Source organism: Pinus tabuliformis, chromosome J (assembly GCF_031772625.1).
Source record: "Pinus tabuliformis cultivar Carrire ecotype Pingquan chromosome J, CPIR1, whole genome shotgun sequence".
NCBI classification, from domain to species: Eukaryota; Viridiplantae; Streptophyta; class Pinopsida; order Pinales; family Pinaceae; genus Pinus; species Pinus tabuliformis.
This window is the reverse complement of record NC_142295.1, coordinates 394,577,548-394,595,207: the sequence shown is the minus strand read 5'-3', so window position 1 is coordinate 394,595,207 and position 17,660 is coordinate 394,577,548.

Below are 17,660 nucleotides of genomic sequence, written 5' to 3'. Positions count from 1 at the left end.
TTTTAGATTTCTTGTTACAAGAAGGAGGGGAAGAAGGAATCCCAGATTTCTCTTTGAGAGAAGATGAACAATTAGCACCCATAAGATGCCCCTGAAATAAAGCATTCAACTGAGAAGCTTCAAGAGCATTCGGAATATTCGGAGTGGACCACAGCCAAACGGGTAGTCCAACATTCAACCCAGGAATATTCAAAGTGGCCATCAAGGGAGTACCAACGTTTCCAAAGAAAGGAAAAGCACAAGGATCCCCTTTTGGAAGGGTACCTTGGTTGGTTTCCACAGGAATATTAGCCATATCTAAGTAATCCAAAGACCCTTTCCCTTGCGGGAATATAGAAATAACTCTTCAAAGAATATGGATAAGCAATCAAAACCTTTGCCCTTGAGGAGGCAACTCCACAACTTCTGAAAGAACAACCAAAAGCCTTTCAAGATCGGTAGAGTGGCAAGCCAGTCACTCAGAACACAAAGTCCAAACGTGACTAGACAAAAATACCTAAAGCCAACTATATACAAGGAGCAAAGAGCACTCACTATAAAGTCCCTAAAGAAACAGCCAGTCAAACAACTTTCAAGTATTTCCGCTCCGGGTGTTGAGGACCGGACACCAAAATACAAGAAAGCGGAGTCAGGGGCCTTCCGAAGATAGTCTGGGATAATGACGGCCCAGTCCTATCAGCGAAGGTATCAGAGGAAGTTACGCTGACCTCCTAACAACAGCCTGCGCCGGTGCAAGCCCCCAAGCTTCGCAAGGGTGCCCTCCAGAAGTACTGTCGAGAGTGATACAACGTCGACCTCAGGTGCCACGGGATTCCCCTCCGCAGCCACCTATGCAGATCCCTAGGAGAGGCAACTATGGGTACCAACTCGTCGCAGAAGCCAGGCGGAACAGTCGTGAGGTAAGTTCGGACAAGTAGGAGAGGGGGTATCTCTCTTCCCTGTCTTCACAGACCCTCGTGCTTAACTCCCAGATCCGGAGCTTTCCTGGTCTTCCTAACGCTGTTGGATTTACTCTCTTTAATCAGACTCTTATGTTTGACGTTTTGTGTGGCCTTGGAGAGTTAACTCTCCACTCGCCTAATCCAAGGCCCTAAAATCCTAAACTTGTTGGTGTAATAACTAAAACAAAAAGTTCTAGTGGATTTTAATTAAGCGCTTGATTTTATTAGGCTGTTCTTTAAGTCAAAGGTAACGGAAGTGAAACTTGTGGTGTTTTTAGGACGCAAAAAGAAACTATCCTAACTACATGCACATGCACTTTTTCGTTTCAATGAAGACCAATTTCTATGAGGTTCAGATGTACTTCAAATTAAACAAAGTTTTTTGCTTTCTTTTCAAACTCCACACTCACAAAAGCTAACAAAACTATGCATGCCTAAAAGAGGATGCAAAGCTATGCTAATGCAAGAACTATATGTGAATGCAAGATTTTAAGACTACTCTGCAAACAAAGAAGGAAAGTTGCTGCTTTACCAAATTTTGTCTTGCCACTAAAATGCTTAGATAGAAGATGATGTGTTACCAATCATTTCGTCCAAACAATAAAAACAAGTTTTAAGATAAAAAACAAAGCACTTTCACTTCGCAAAAAGGAAATCAAATGAAAAACAAGTTTAAGAAAGCGAAACTCAAAAACTTTCAAAAGATTTTCTTTCAATCAAACCAAAAAGTCTTTTTCAAAGGAAAGCTCTCAAAAATACTGACACTAATGATTGATAAACAAGCCACCAAACACTTTTGTGAATTGACACCTTTCAAATGATGAAAACTCAACAAAAATAAAATGTGTTCGAAAACGCTTTTGACAATCAAAAGCAGCAATGAAAGTCCAAGAAATCAAAAGACAAGTTTCAAGGAAATGGTAACAAACAACTTTCCCGAAACGAAGGAGCAAATGGTCATAAAAATGATTTCGTTAAGCAAACACAAATGTCATGAAAACAAAATGGACACAAAGATTTTAAGACAATCTTCCCACTCTGCCGAAACAGAGCAATCAAGATTCTTAAACAGAAACCTTGTGTGTCAAAAATCAATGACGCTTGCAATCAACGAAAAACAAGACTAGCACTCCTAGAGAGAGTTCGAAACAAGATGTCCCCTGTTAAACAGAGAACTGTCACTGGGAATTGACTGCTTTAAACTGACCCAAACCACCAGACAGACATTCAGCCAAAAGAAAAATTATAAATCTTGAAAATTATGTGATATACGCGCCTGCAATTATTTGCAGAATGCGTGTACACGCGACTGTAACTAAGGAAACCTGCGTATACGCGGGTTTACTTAGTGCAACTTGCGTATATACGCTTCTGTAATCCAGAAAAAGTGCGTATATGAAGTGTTTCAAGAAAAATAAAAAACACAAACTGAAAAACTGGAACAGCTTGGAGTTCAAGAAAATATCAAACAGTCAGAACCGACAAACAGAGGGACTGAGCCTTGATGGCTTGAGGACTACCCAAACTAGGAACAACAAGAGTGTTGTCCCCAGCGGAGTCGCCAATTCTGGTTGAAGGGAAAATACCCCTAGAGTCCTTTGGGCTGAGACTCTACCAGACTGAAAATTGCTTATACAAAGAAACACACACACACAGCCATCTTTTTTACTTTTAAGCAAATTCTAATGTTTAGGGTACATACCTAAGGTCCTACGTCCGAGAAGACCGTTAGGGTGCAAACCCTTCTTGGAGTTCCCTTCTTCTTTCTCTGACCTGCAAGACAAACAAATCAAAGAACACAACAGTACATGTATAGAAGTTTATGTATAAATCATCTTTATGCTATAAAGTTAGTTATAAATAATCTTTAAGTAACTACTTTCATAAGAATTCACCACAAGAATCTCATAAGCATAAAGAAAGATTATTCGGGAACAAAGACGTGTTTCTTTATATATAAAGGCAAATAAAGTACATATATCGGAAAGATATCACCTGAACACCTTCAGCAGGCTCCAAGCAAGCTTCCTCCCGGATTCGTTCCAGCCTCCAGCCTTCAACAAGAGCTCCTTCCAAGTCTTACTCAATGATGATGTCAAGAATGAATGATCACCAATACACATGGAAACAAGGGTTTCCTATGCAAAATGGGGGAAGTGCAGGATGCACCAAGGACTTCAGACCTGGTCTAAGGGAAAAATCTCAGCATAATAATCTTGCTCTCCTTTCTCTCTCCCCTTGGCCTTCCCTTTGATGTCTTTTTATACCCTCTCCAAAGTAGTTTTTTAGTTAGGAGTTGGTTGGGAACAGTTGGGCCACGGGCACTAACAGGTGATCCAGCAGGTAAACCCGCGATCACCGCCCGAAAAAGAGGAAATTATATTTTTTTAAGTGTTTTAATAGATACACGCGGGTTGGGTATGACAGACCCGCGTGTACACGCGTTTAACACAGGGCAAAGTCGCGTACAGGGAATAAAACACTGTTTTTTAAATTTTTGGACCAGGTCTGGAAGGAGGGGTTGCCCTAGGCCATAAGTGCAGCATCACAAACCATAAGAGTGAGATTTGGAGCTATAACAGTTGGGAGGATGCAATAACGGTGCATGGGTCAATGCGTGTTTTAGTGCATCAAAATATTTCTGAGCTATCTCATCCCAATAGAATGGAGTATTCTGTTTCAACAACCAGGTAAAACCCTTTGTAACCTCGACATAGTTAGGAATGAATCGTCGTAAAAAGTTTTCTTTCCCTTGCAAACTTTGGAGTTGGCGAAGACTCGAAGGAGGAGGCAATTTGACAATAGATTCGACCTTCGAGGGATCGACGCGAATTCCGGCTTTCGAAACAACAAACCTTAGCAATCGACCCATTTCTATACAGAAAACACAGTTGTGTGGATTCAACCTAATCCGATAATGCCTACACCTCATAAATATTGCTCGTAAATGGATGAGTTGATCAGCTCGATGTAATGAATGAACAGGAAAATCATCGAGATAGGGTTGCACAATGTGCTTGATGTCATGAAACGCCCTTTGAAAAGTTGCCCCGACATTCTTGAGCCCAAAAGGTAATTTGCAATAAGCAAATTTCCCCCATGGACAAATGAAAGCCGTTTTGGGTTGATCAACATGTAGAATATTGATTTGATTGTTGGAAAAACCATCCATGAAGGAAAATATTTCGCTGCCGGCACAATCATCAATGATTTGATCGATATAGGGAGTTGGGTAATTGTCCTTTGGACAGGCTCGATTAATGTCCCTATAATCGATACATATTCTTATTGTCCCTTGCTTTTTGTTAACCGGAACAATATTCGATACCCAATCCGTTAACGGGATCGGATAAATGAAACCTGCTTTGAGTAATTTTTCAACTTCTGCTTTAATAGCAGCAGCTTTTCTTGGGTGAATCTAACGCGAACGTTGCTGGACGGGGTTAGCATCCAGGTGTTAGCACTCAAATTTGCCTCAGGCTGAGGAAGGCAAAACTCAAGGCAACATCATACCACGCTCAGCCTCGTAGATAGCCCTACGAGGAAAGGAGAGGGCTCTCTCCGGGTCTATCTCGGCAAAAGGTAATCAAAGAAGCTCAATATGACTGAATTGAATGACTAATTTTAGGCTAGGTATTAAGTGCAGACGTTTAAAGGTGATTTTTTGGGGTTTTTGTTGTATCAAAGGAAAAGGCAATTTTGGGTGCGGGGATAAGACACAGTTTTCTGCAGAGGTCTGATTGGAGCAAGGTAGGCAATTGTTTTGATGCTTTTAAAGTGATGGGATGAATAGATCAGATAGGTGAGGAGCTAAGGAGAGCAAGCAAACGCAAGGGTTCTCCTTAAACTGATGAAAACATGGAAAATTAAACAAATTTAAAGGTAGAGCATAACAAATTTATGGATTCTACCTTAACACTTCATTTGTTCAATTGCAGAAGATAAGAGATGGAAAAATAATACACATAACAAATTTACAAGTACTGAAAGAAGCACACCATCAAGACATAAAGCCACAAGAATTCCAAATAGTGCTGCAAATCCCTGGTCTTCCCTTTACCAAAATGCTGAAGTAAAGTGTACAATAAAGTCTCCAAGCCTCTTCCCAAAGAGTCCAACCATGAAAATGACTAAGCAAATACATAATATAGGCAAGCTAACACATTCCCTTGCCTCTAGGGGTCGAGCTCATCATCCTAGGAGTTGTTTCAACCAATTATAAACAAAGCACTATAATCTAGGCAGTCAAAACAACTTGCCTCTATAAGCTAGGAAACCAATTCATTCATTAAATGTTTGTTATTTTATGAATGAATCATCTAGAATAGGTAAATAAGTGTCAAGTCAACATAAAATTACATTAATTACCTCAAGGAGGGTGAAAAATCCCATCACAAGTCAAAACTGGTCAAAGCTGGGCGAATTCCTGAGCTGGAAGGTGCAAAATGTGCAAAAAATCCTGATGCGTAGCGCGCCTGATCCCTACGCATAGGGCGCCTGTATACCCACTTTTGGGGCACTTCCCGGCATCCAAATTGGGCTCAGGTGGGCTTGTTGGAAAGGTCGAGATGTCTACTTTCCAGCCCAAGTGGAATTTTTCAATTTGGTGCCCATTTTCCCCTCCAAAAATGCATTCTCCCAAGACTGCTACCTGTGTGTCCAAAAAGGGGCAGTGAGGTCATTTTTTGCATGTTTTTTGACCTTTTGGGAACCCAAACCTTGATGAAATGCCTTGGCAGTGGCTGAGAAAATGTGTTTCATCATGAAAAATCCAAAAATGCAAACCTTTCTTGAATTGGACCTCCCCATCTTCAGGGTAGCGTGCGGCGCGCTACGCGTTGAGGGCAAAAACCTGTTTTTAATACAAAAATTTCAAAATTGACAAAAAACTTCTCCAAATTTTTTGAGATTTGAGCTGGGGATGTTTCATCAATTACCATGCTCCTTAAAAGAGGCTTCGGCCAAAATTTGGAGTGGAACGGCCCTTTTTCTCCGTTTTAGTGCCTTGCTCAATCGCCCTTTAAGGATCTTCAGTTTTGCTTTGCAAACATGCATGCGAGCCCAGTAATGATTCTTCATATGGTGGAGCATAACTTTGTCTCTATTTGCCTTGGCTAAAAATTTCTCTAAATGAGTGTTCACCCGGATGAGCATAGACTCTCGCTCAATAGGTGTCAAATCACCGGGTCTCTTGCGGGCCAAGTTTCGGTCTTCTCGGATTCGCCGCAACTCATAAAGAGTGTGTTCATCTTCTAGCTGTTTGTTGTGCTGCTCCAAGTAGTTGATTGTCCAATTGGCCATTTCCAATTTCTGTTGCAACAAGTGATTCTCAGCCTTTTGTTGTTGAATGACCTCCTTTAGCTCTAAGCTAGGAGAGCTGATATCAAGGTCAATAATATCCGTGTCCGGATCTCCTGAAGGTCCCTCATCAAACATGGGTTGCTTGCCTCTATCCTATACCTGTACCTGTACCTGTGCTACAGAAGGCGAGACCCTTTCCACCTGATGTGGAGATAATACTCGCTGCGTCGATGAAGTCAACGAGACCCCTTCCACCTGATATGGAGATAATACTCGTCGTGTAGATGCAAATAAGGCCCTGTGGGCTCTCTGATATGTAACATATGAAGGAGCGCTAACATGCTCGGGCTCAGGAATGTCAAACTGATGTGAAGGCCCTCCCTCATCATGGACAATCTCGGGAGGTGGCTGTGGCACCGTGAAAAAGTCGCGAGAAATGAACTCCTCCCAAGCAATACCCTGTTGTGCCAACTGATGCATCACTATGATCTTAATCAGTGCATAATGATAGATGCTCTTATGCTGCTGTGCTGGGGTCTTCCTTTGTACTAAGGGCACCATCCTCTCTATGTTGTAACACATGAAAAATGGAATATTCATCATACGTACCCTTGTGAAATGCATCAACAAACGGACATGGTATGCGTAGAGACGTGAGAATCTGCCCTCGCAACTGAAATATCGAATGATGAGTTTCATCAATGGTGCATACTCATCCCTTAGGAATCTGAAAGGAAAAACAACGGTTAAATGTCTCATACACCCGAGCTTGATATATGGCTCATAGTGAAATCTGTCTAACTGCTGGCGCTTATTCCATTCCTCCCCCACATTTGGTATCCCAGTGGCCTGAGCAATAGTTTCGGGTGACAAGGTGAAATTCACTCCAGCAAGGTTTACAAGACCATCCTGCAAATGTAGAACAAATAAACGGACTAGCTCCCGATGATGCTAGATTTGTGAGATCCGCTCACAATATGCAAAACATGATTGATACCAAAAACAATCCATTGCAAGTGGACAAGCTTGCAATTGAGCCAAAGAGGTAGGCTCCTCCCTGACATGCCGACCACCTTTGCCACCTTTGTGATACCTCCTTGGCACCTCTATTTCTGGTGTAGAATCACTGTCATAACTCTGCTCATAAGCTGACTCGGTTTCTGACATATTGTTGAAGACAAGATGGCTAGAATATATATGCTGACTGTGCACACAATTGACTGTAGACTTTTTCTTGTTTTTCAAAATGCTATGACCAAGGGGACACAAATACAAGGGAATTGTTAGGGAAGGGGAAACATTAGGGACATAGGGGCAATGGAAATAAACAAGGAATTTAGGGAAGGGAAAGGATATATAAATTCTGATAATTTTTAGGGTTTGGGGTGAATTAGGGGATATTATGTTTGGAATAGAAGGGAGGGGCTAGAATTTCGTAGAGGGATAGTGTAGGGTTCTATGAGGAATTTTTTAAAGGAAAATGTTGGTGAACATGGGAGGGGTAGGAAACACAAAAGTGGGAAAACCTTGGCAGCATGTAATTTTGAAACCCTAGCAAACTAGGCCTTTGAATCCACACAGCAACTTTAGGGTTTTTACATTTAATTTTCATGGCACATCTGTCATAATTTTTTCTCATTAATCTTGCAAAACCAAGAACCAGCCATGGAAATGAAGCCTACCTGTGGTTTGCTTGAGTTAGGAGAGGAGTTGAATACTTGCTGGCGAATTTCTGGGTAGAATTCCCAACGCGTAGCGTGCCTCACCCAACGTGTAGCGCACCCCTGGTGCGTAGCACACAAGTAAATTTACACTGAGAAAAGTATGCTAATGCGTAGTGCGCCCACCCTGATGCGTAGCGCACACCCAGCTACATAGTGAATTTTGCAGGAGGCTTTTGGAGGCCTTCCCGGTGTTGAAATTGGTGCATGATAGCGCGTTGGAAAGATCTTTGAGTCTATTTTCCAACACAACTGGAATTTTTCAATTTGGAGTTCATTTTCCTTGTCAAAAATCAAATCTCCCAAGACTGGTCAAAATGTGCCAAATGAGGTTGCCTCAAGGCAGAGTGCTGTTGCAGTCATTTTTTGAATGCCTTCCTCAACTCCAAATTGAGCTCATGATAGCTCATTGGAAATATATTTGTGTCTAGTTAACATTTTACTCATCAATAAAGTCATTTGGCCAAACAAGCTAGGAGAAAACATGATTTTCCCAAGGTCACTTCAGAGGTGCATCAATTCTCCCGAGGTGATTGTATTTTTGACATTTCTCCAAAACCATGACACCTGTGTAAAAAGTGAAGGAGGTTTTTCTTCTTTGGCATGTTTTGAACAAGAACATCTCTCATGTTTCCAAAATTCATCTTTGATTGCTCTGAAACATCTTTTGAGTGAAACTTATCCCGATGTGTGGAACAAGGGATTTTGTCGAAATGAAGCGAAATGAAGGGGATAAGGGGCTTCTAACTTATTGGGGAAATTTTTTGAAGTAGGGAGGGATGTTAGGAAGTAGGGGAAAGTGGAATCTTAGATATTAAGTGAGGGGAAGGGGTCCAAAAGGGCAAAACACAGGCCCAACCTAGAAAATTGCCAAGTTGTGGCAAGAAACTAGGGTTTGTGCAAAAATGAGGAATTTGGGGAATCTCAGTAATGGGAAGTGTTTGATAAGGTACATGAAAGATAGGGGAAGGTGTATGAACATCTGGATACAATTTTTTCTAATGATTTGACCATCCAAGAGAAATTAGCTTTCAAAACCCTAGGAGAGGGAAATGACCTTGCCTAGGCGCAACTGAAGCATGAACAAGGTGTAAAATGACTCATTAGACACTGACATGATAATGAAAACCCTATGAATGATGATAGACTCAGCAGAATGATGGCATGGACCGACATTTGGACAACTTTAGAAGGAGTGAAAGCAAACCCTAGACCTAATGTCTAGTGACCAAATTTTGCTTGAAAACTCTTTGAATTGACAAAATTTGACCTGGACACTCTGAGACCACTTTGTAAGAGCATATTTGATCACTGGAGGAAGGCTGGAAAGACTAAAACTAACATTGGCTCCAATGGGGATGGTAGCTCCTTGGAGATGCCAAGAACGACAGATCTTTGGGAGAGCAGACCAGCGCCTTCGTCCATTGGGCTATGGAGTCCATTATTTCGGCAAACGACACAAGACTTTGACTCATTTATTGACTGAAACCTGACTCAAGCCGACACAATTATGAAACCAACATGAATGAAAACTGACTCATAAATGACTCATGACTGACTTAACGAAAACAAGAATTTACAAAGCTTATTTGAAGGGCAACAGTCCATCAAGATTTGAAATCATGATGACAACCACCTGTGTTTCTTACAAGACAATATACCATCAAACTATATCAAAATGCCAATGCAACCAATCAAGCAGATGCCTTCTTGATTGATTCTCTTGATCAGATCTTCTGGTCAACAGTACAAACCTATCACTGGGCATCAAAAAACATAGTTGACCATGGCTGCAACAAAACACTGTAATAAACACTTTCACTGCTGGCTGTAACAAACTTGCTAGAGGATCGTAAAAAACAAGAAGATTTGCCATTGCCACCTCCTGCTGAAGAACAAGGTGTCCTTTGTTTCAAATTATGATCTACCTTCATCATGTGCTTCAGTAAAAGTATGCTCATAGGCTTCAAAAAACTCTGAACAAATGGATGAGCAGATCTCTTCTTGGAAAAACATTTCAGCACATGAAACATATGAAGAGGAATCTGAATGGAAATCCTGAATGTTTTGATCTTCTGTGGTGTGAATGTGCTGTAGGTCATTGTTAAACAAAAAACAATCTTCGAGATTATCAAACATGACAGCCTTATCATCTTTGTGAAAGAAAAAATTATCTTTTTGCTGGTCTACAAAACTGATTATAAGACAGTCATCTTTTTCAAAAGAGGAAGAAGTTTCACCAACACTTTCCTGACTATGTGTGCACTGCAAATCTTCTGTAGCTTGGGCTGTAACAAGACTTCTCAAAAGTAGATCTATCTCATCTTCAGACAAAGGAGACAATGCTTTTTGTTTTCTTCTGCTTAAACAGTAATTATCTTCATATGACAGGGCATTCAAACTATCATTTATTACTGAGTTATTGCAAGGAGATTTATCACTTACTTGCACAAAGATCTCATTTTGTTTTTTATGAACATCTGAATCCAAAACTCTGTCTATGATCTCAACAATAGAGCTCTCTTTGATGGGATTCAGCACAAGGTATTATTGGTCATCATGATCTGAATGTTGATCTGAAATAGCTGACTTGACTGCATCACATTCTGAAATTGAATCTTGACTACCCTGCACGCTGTCTTCTTCTATGGGCAGATCTGAAATAGAACCCTCTCTTTCATCATCTTCCACCATATGACCATCTTCAGCCTGCTGATCTTGATTCTGCTGCAAAATGTCCTGATCATTTTGACAAGTATCCTCTAAGTTTTCTTTATGCTGCTGAAACGGATTTTCGTACAGGGCCTCCATGATTTCATCATCCATAAAATTATCATCTTCATAATATTTCTCAAGGCTTTCAATAAAAGTAGAAGCATGTTTGCAACAGTCATGAACCAAATTTAATGATGGATAAGATGCTTGATATCTTTCAATAAACAAGGCATGAAAATCCTTTAAACAGTAAATACAGGCCAGCGGCAAATTTTCATACCAGGATTGGGCTTCACCTTCCAGAGTGGCCAGTAATATCTTCATCAAGCAATCTTCAGGAAAATCCACCTTCAACTTGCGAATATGCATATGAAATCTAACTAGATGTAAAGCAACATCCTTCTTACCATCATCATTAAATGTAGGCAGATTCCTTGACCAATCTACCTTGGGCATCTTATTCAGAAAACCTGGAATGTAATCTCGGCTCATGGGAGCATATCTTCTTGTGATTCAGTCCATCTTGAAAATCTCACAGCTACTGATCTCTCTGCAATGAAGTCACCATGAAGCACTGATCGCTGGATTCTTCAGTGAAAGGAGTCGCCAGGTGAATGATTTCAGCCTTGCGGTGCCTGACCGTTGTCCACCATCAACAATCAGATCTGAACTTGATACATGTACCGGGGTAATTAACAAGTTAAATGTCACGTTTACAAGCTAGACCGGAGATTGACTGAAGCAATGTTTATCTACTTCCGCTAATGCAAAGCAAAAGCGTTTCGAAGGCTACCTGGCATAACTTCAGGCTCCGTCTGTAGCTTATAAAACAAACTCATCAACAAGCAAACCATTGAGATTTCTTCCCCAGTATGGTCGCCACTATGTTAGCGCTCAAATTTGCCTCAGACTGAGGAAGGCAAAACTCAAGGCAACATCATACCACGCTCAGCCTCGTAGCTAGCCCTACGAGGATAGGAGAGGGCTCTCTCCGGGTCTATCTCAGAAAAAGGTAATCAAAGAAGCTCAATATGACTGAATTGAATGACTAATTTTAGGCTAGGTATTAAGTGCAGAGGTTTAAAGGTGATTTTTTGAGGTTTTTGTTGAATCAAAGGAAAAGGAAATTTTGGGTGCGGGGATAAGACACAGTTTCTGCAGAGGTCTGATTGGAGCAAGGTAGGAAATTGTTTTGATGCTTTTAAAGTGATGGTGTGAATAGATCAGACAGGTGAGGAGCTAAGGAGAGCAAGAAAATGCAAGGGTTCTCCTTAAACTGATGAAAACATGGAAAATTAAACAAATTTAAAGGCAGAGCATAGCAAATTTATGGATTCTACCTTAACACTTCATTTGTTCAATTGCAGAAGATAACAGATGGAAAAATGATACACATAACAAATTTACAAGTACTGAAAGAAGCACACCATCAAGACATAAAGCCACAAGAATTCCAAATAGTGCTGCAAATCCCTGGTCTTCCCTTTGCCAAAATGCTGAAGTAAAATGTACAATAAAGTCTCCAAGCCTCTTCCCAAAGAGTCCAACCATGAAAATGACTAAGACAATACATAATATAGGCAAGATAACACATTCCCTTGCCTCTAGGGGTCGAGCTCATCATCCTAGGAGCTGTTTCAACCAATTCTAAACAAAGCACTATAATCTAGGCAGTCAAAACAACTTGCCTCTATAAGCTAGGAAACCAATTCATTCATTAAATGTTTGTTATTTTATGAATGAATCATCTAGAATAGGTAAATAAGTGTCAAGTCAACATAAAATTACATTAATTACCTCAAGGAGGGTGAAAAATCCCATCACAAGTCAAAACTGGTCAAAGCTGGGTGGATTCTTGAGCTGGAAGGTGCAAAATGTGCAAAAAATCCTGATGCGTAGCGCGCCTAAGCCCTACGTGTAGCGCGCATTTCCACCAACTTTTGGGGCACTTCCTAGCATCCAAATTGGGCTCAGAAGTCAGATGGGCTTGTTGGAAAGTTCTGGATGTCTGCTTTCCAACCCAAGTGGAATTTTTCAATTTGGTGCCCATTTTCCCCTCCAAAAATGCATTCTCCCAAGACTGCTACCTGTGTGTCCAAAAAGGGGCAGTGAGGTCATTTTATGCATGTTTTTTGACCTTTTGGGAACCCAAACCTTGATGAAATGCATTAGTAGTGGTTGAGAAAATGTGTTTCATCATGAAAAATCCAAAAATGCAAACCTTTCTTGAATTGGACCTCCCCATCTTCAGGGTAGCGCGTGGCGCGCTACGCGTTGAGGGCAAAAACCTGTTTTTAATACAAAAATTTCAAAATTGACAAAAAACTTCTCCAAATTTTTTGAGATTTGAGCTGGGGGTGTTTCATCAACTACCATGCTCCTTCAAAGAGTCTTCGACCAAAATTTGGAGTGGATCGGCCCTTTTTCTCCGTTTTAGTGCCTTGCTCAATCGCCCTTTAAGGATCTTCAGTTTCGCTTTGCAAACATGCATGCGAGCCCAATAATGATTCTTCATATGGCGGAGCATAACTTTGTCTCTGTTTGCCTTGGCTAACAATTTCTCTAAATGAGTGTTCACCCGGATGAGCATAGACTCTCGCTCAATAGGTGTCAAATCACCGGGTCTCTTGCGGGCCAAGTTTCGGTCTTCTCGGATTCGCCGCAACTCATAAAGAGTGTGTTCATCTTCTAGCTGTTTGTTGCGCTGCTCCAAGTAGTTGATTGTCCAATTGGCCATTTCCAATTTCTGTTGCAACAAGTGATTCTCAGCCTTTTGTTGTTGAATGACCTCCTTTAGCTCTAAGCTAGGAGAGTTGATATCAAGGTCAATAATATCCGTGTCCCGATCTCCTGAAGGTCCCTCATCAAACATGGGTTGCTTGCCTCTGTCCTGTACCTGTACCTGTACCTGTGCTGCAGAAGGCGAGACCCTTTCCACCTGATGTGGAGATAATACTCGCTGCGCCGATGAAGTCAACGAGACCCCTTCCACCTGATGTGGAGATAATACTCGTCGTGCAGATGCAAATAAGGCCCTGTGGCCTCTCTGATATGTAACATATGAAGGAGCGCTAACATGCTCGGGCTCAGGAATGTCAAACTGATGTGAAGGCCCTCCCTCATCATGGACAATCTCGGGAGGTGGCAGTGGCACTGTGAAAAAGTCGCGAGAAATGAACTCCTCCCAAGCAATACCCTGCTGTGCCAACTGATGCATCACTATGATCTTAATCAGTGCATAATGATAGATGCTCTTATGCTGCTGTGCTGGGGTCTTCCTTTGTACTAAGGGCACCATCCTCTCTATGTTGCGACACATGAAAAATGTAATATTCATCATACATACCCTTGTGAAATGCATCAACAAACGGACATGGTACGCGTAGAGACGTGAGAATCTGCCCTCGCAACTGAAATATCGAATGATGAGTTTCATCAATGGTGCATACTCATCCCTTAGGAATCTGAAAGGAAAAACATTGGTTAAATGTCTCATACACCCGGGCTTGATATATGGCTCATAGTGAAATCTGTCTAACTGCTGGCGCTTATTCCATTCCTCCCCCACATTTGGTATCCCAGTGGCCTGAGCAATAGTTTCGGGTGACAAGGTGAAATTCACTCCAGCAAGGTTTACAAGACCATCCTGCAAATGTAGAACAAATAAACGGACTAGTTCCCAATGATGCTGGATTTGTGAGATCCGCTCACAATATGCAAAACATGATTGATACCGAAAACAGTCCATTGCAAGTGGACAAGCTTGCAATTGAGCCAAAGAGGTAGGCTCCTCCCTGACATGCCGACCACCTTTGCCACCTTTGTGATACCTCCTTGGCACCTCTATTTCTGGTGTAGAATCACTGTCATAACTCTGCTCATAAGCTGACTCGGTTTCTGAAATATTGTTGAAGACAAGATGGCTGGAATATATATGCTAACTGTGCACACAATTGACTGTAGACTTTTTCCTGTTTTTCAAAACGCTGTGACCAAGGGGACACAAATACAAGGGAATTGTTAGGGAAGGGGAAACATTAGGGACATAGGGGCAATGGAAATAAACAAGGAATTTAGGGAAGGGAAAGGATATAGAAATTCTGATAATTTTTAGGGTTTGGGGTGAATTAGGGGATATTATGTTTGGAATAGAAGGGAGGGTCTAGAATTTCGTAGAGGGATAGTGTAGGGTTCTATGAGGAATTTTTTAAAGGAAAATGTTGGTGAACATGGGAGGGGTAGGAAACACAAAAGTGGGAAAACCTTGGCAGCATGTAATTTTGAAACCCTAGCAAACTAGGCCTTTGAATCCACATAGCAACTTTAGGGTTTTTGCATTTAATTTTCATGGTACATCTGTCATAATTTTTTCTCATTAATCTTGCAAAACCAAGAACCAGCCATGGAAATGAAGCCTACCTGTGGTTTTCTTGAGTTAGGAGAGGAGTTGAATACTTGTTGGCGAATTTCTGGGCAGAATTCCCAACGCTTAGCGCGCCTCACCCAACGCATAGCACGCCCATGGTGCGTAGCGCACGAGTAAATTTACACTGAGAAAAGTATGCTGATGCGTAGCGTGCCCACCCTGATGCGTAGCGCGCACCCAGCTACATAGTGCATTTTGGAGGAGGCTTTTGGAGGCCTTCCCGGTGTCAAAATCAGGTGAAGGATAGCTCGTTGGAAAGGTATTTGAGTCTATTTTCCAACACAACTAGAATTTTTCAATTTGGAGTTCATTTTCTTTGTCAAAAATCAAATCTCCCAAGACTGGTCAAAATGTGCCAAATGAGGCTGCCTCAAGGCAGAGTGCTGTTGTAGTCAACGTTTGAATGCCTTCCTCAACTCCAAATTGAGCTAATGATAGCTCATTGGAAATATCTTTATGTCTAGTTAACATTTGGCTCATCAAGAAAGTCATTTTCCAAACAAGCTAGGAGAAAACATGATTTTCCCAAGGTCACTTTAGAGGTGCGTCAATTCTCCCGAGGCGATTGTATTTTTGACATTTCTCCAAAACCATGACACCTGTGTAAAAAGTGAAGGAGGTTTTTCTTCTTTAGCCTATTTTTAACAAAAACCTCTCTCATTTTTCAAAAATTCATCTTTGATTGCTCTGAAACATATTTTGAGTGAAACTTATCCCGATGTGTGGAACAAGAGATTTTGTCGAAATGAAGCGAAATGAAGGGGATAAGGGGCTTCTAAATTCTTGGGGAAATTTTTGGAAGTAGGGAGGGATGTTAGGAAGTAGGGGAAAGTGGAATATTAGATATTGAGTTAGGGGAAGGGGTCCAAAAGGGCAAAACACAGGCCCAACCCAGAAAATTGCCAAGTTGTGGCAAGAAACTAGGGTTTGTGCAAAAATGAGGAATTTGGGGAATCTCAGTGATGGGAAGTGTTTGATAAGGTACATGAAAGATAGGGGAAGGTGTATGAACATCTGGATACAAGTTTTGCTAATGATTTGACCATCCAAGAGAAATTAGCTTTCAAAACCCTAGGAGAGGGAAATGACCTTGCCTAGGCGCAACTGAAGCATGAACAAGGTGTAAAATGACTCATTAGACACTGACATGATAATGAAAACCCTATGAATGATGATAGACTCATCAAAATGATGACATGGACCGACATTTGGACAACTTTAGAAGGAGTGAAAGCAAACCCTAGACCTAATGTCTAGTGACCAAATTTTGCTTGAAAACTCTTTGAAATGACAAAATTTGACCTGGACACTCTGAGACCACTTTGTAAGAGCATATTTGATCACTGTAGGAAGGCTAGAAAGACTGACACTAACAGTAAGTCTTGATTTCATGAACAACAATTGCGGGGTCAATTCCTGGCATTTCCTCATAGGACCAGGCAAACACGTCGCAGAATTCTTGAAATAGGGCCTTATATATTTGAATTTCATCTTCTCTACACGAGGCACCTATATGAATGTTCTCAAAAATTCCAGGCTTAACCGAAATGTCAATAGGAATAGTTCGAGAGATGTTTCCCAAATTTAACTCCGAATCAGGATTTTTCATTGGATTCTGAGGTTCCTTGACATATTCAGTCGTAAAAATTGATGAAAAATCATTTTCAAAACGATCATTCTCGGGTAAGAACGAAGATCTGTGATGGAGATCTTCCCATGGTAAATCATCTACACATAGGATTTCACGAATTTTCTCATCAGAGTGAACAAGTTCGGAAAACGTTGTTGAATCCAAGCTTGATGTGAAAAGTGATTCCTCACGGACCACATTCATTAAGTCAATTTTGGTTGAAGATGGGTCGGTAAATGATTGCACGGCCTCATACGCAATTTCATATGGACTCAAAGGCATAACATCACCAAATGAGTCTATCTCAGATTCAGAAGGTACGATCCAAGGATCATCATAAACAATGGTGTCTGATGAAATCATATGAATGGTTGCAAAAGAAGATGATGCGTTGATCGGAGGAAAAGGAAAAGTTCCCAGTAAATCGACATCTTTAACTAGTCCTACTCCAACATCCTTATACGGGATAGTCATTTTATCGACATGCTGAATGCTTTCAGAAGAGGCTGGGTCGGATGAAAAGTAAGCCAGCTGGTCTATTGTTACGATCTTTCCATTATGAGGAAACTTTATAACCTGAAAGACCGATGAAACGATAGCTGTCATAGCGTAAGACCAACTACGACCCAAGAGAAGGTTGTAATCTAGAGGGGCATCAACCACCTCCACATCTAGATTAACGGTTTTTCCTTCAACCCCTATAGGTAAATCCTGTAGAATGCCAAAAGGATGAAATCCACGGCCATCAAAGGCCTTTAGAATTGTCGGGGATTGATTTAGTGAAGGAGAACCAAGCGATCTCCAACATTGTATCGACATAATACATGTTGAGGCTCCCTCATCAATCACAGTCCTATGAATAGGCCTGTTTTTGACTATCACTGGGATTTGGAAAGCCATTTGATGAGGTAAGCGCGGTGTACTAT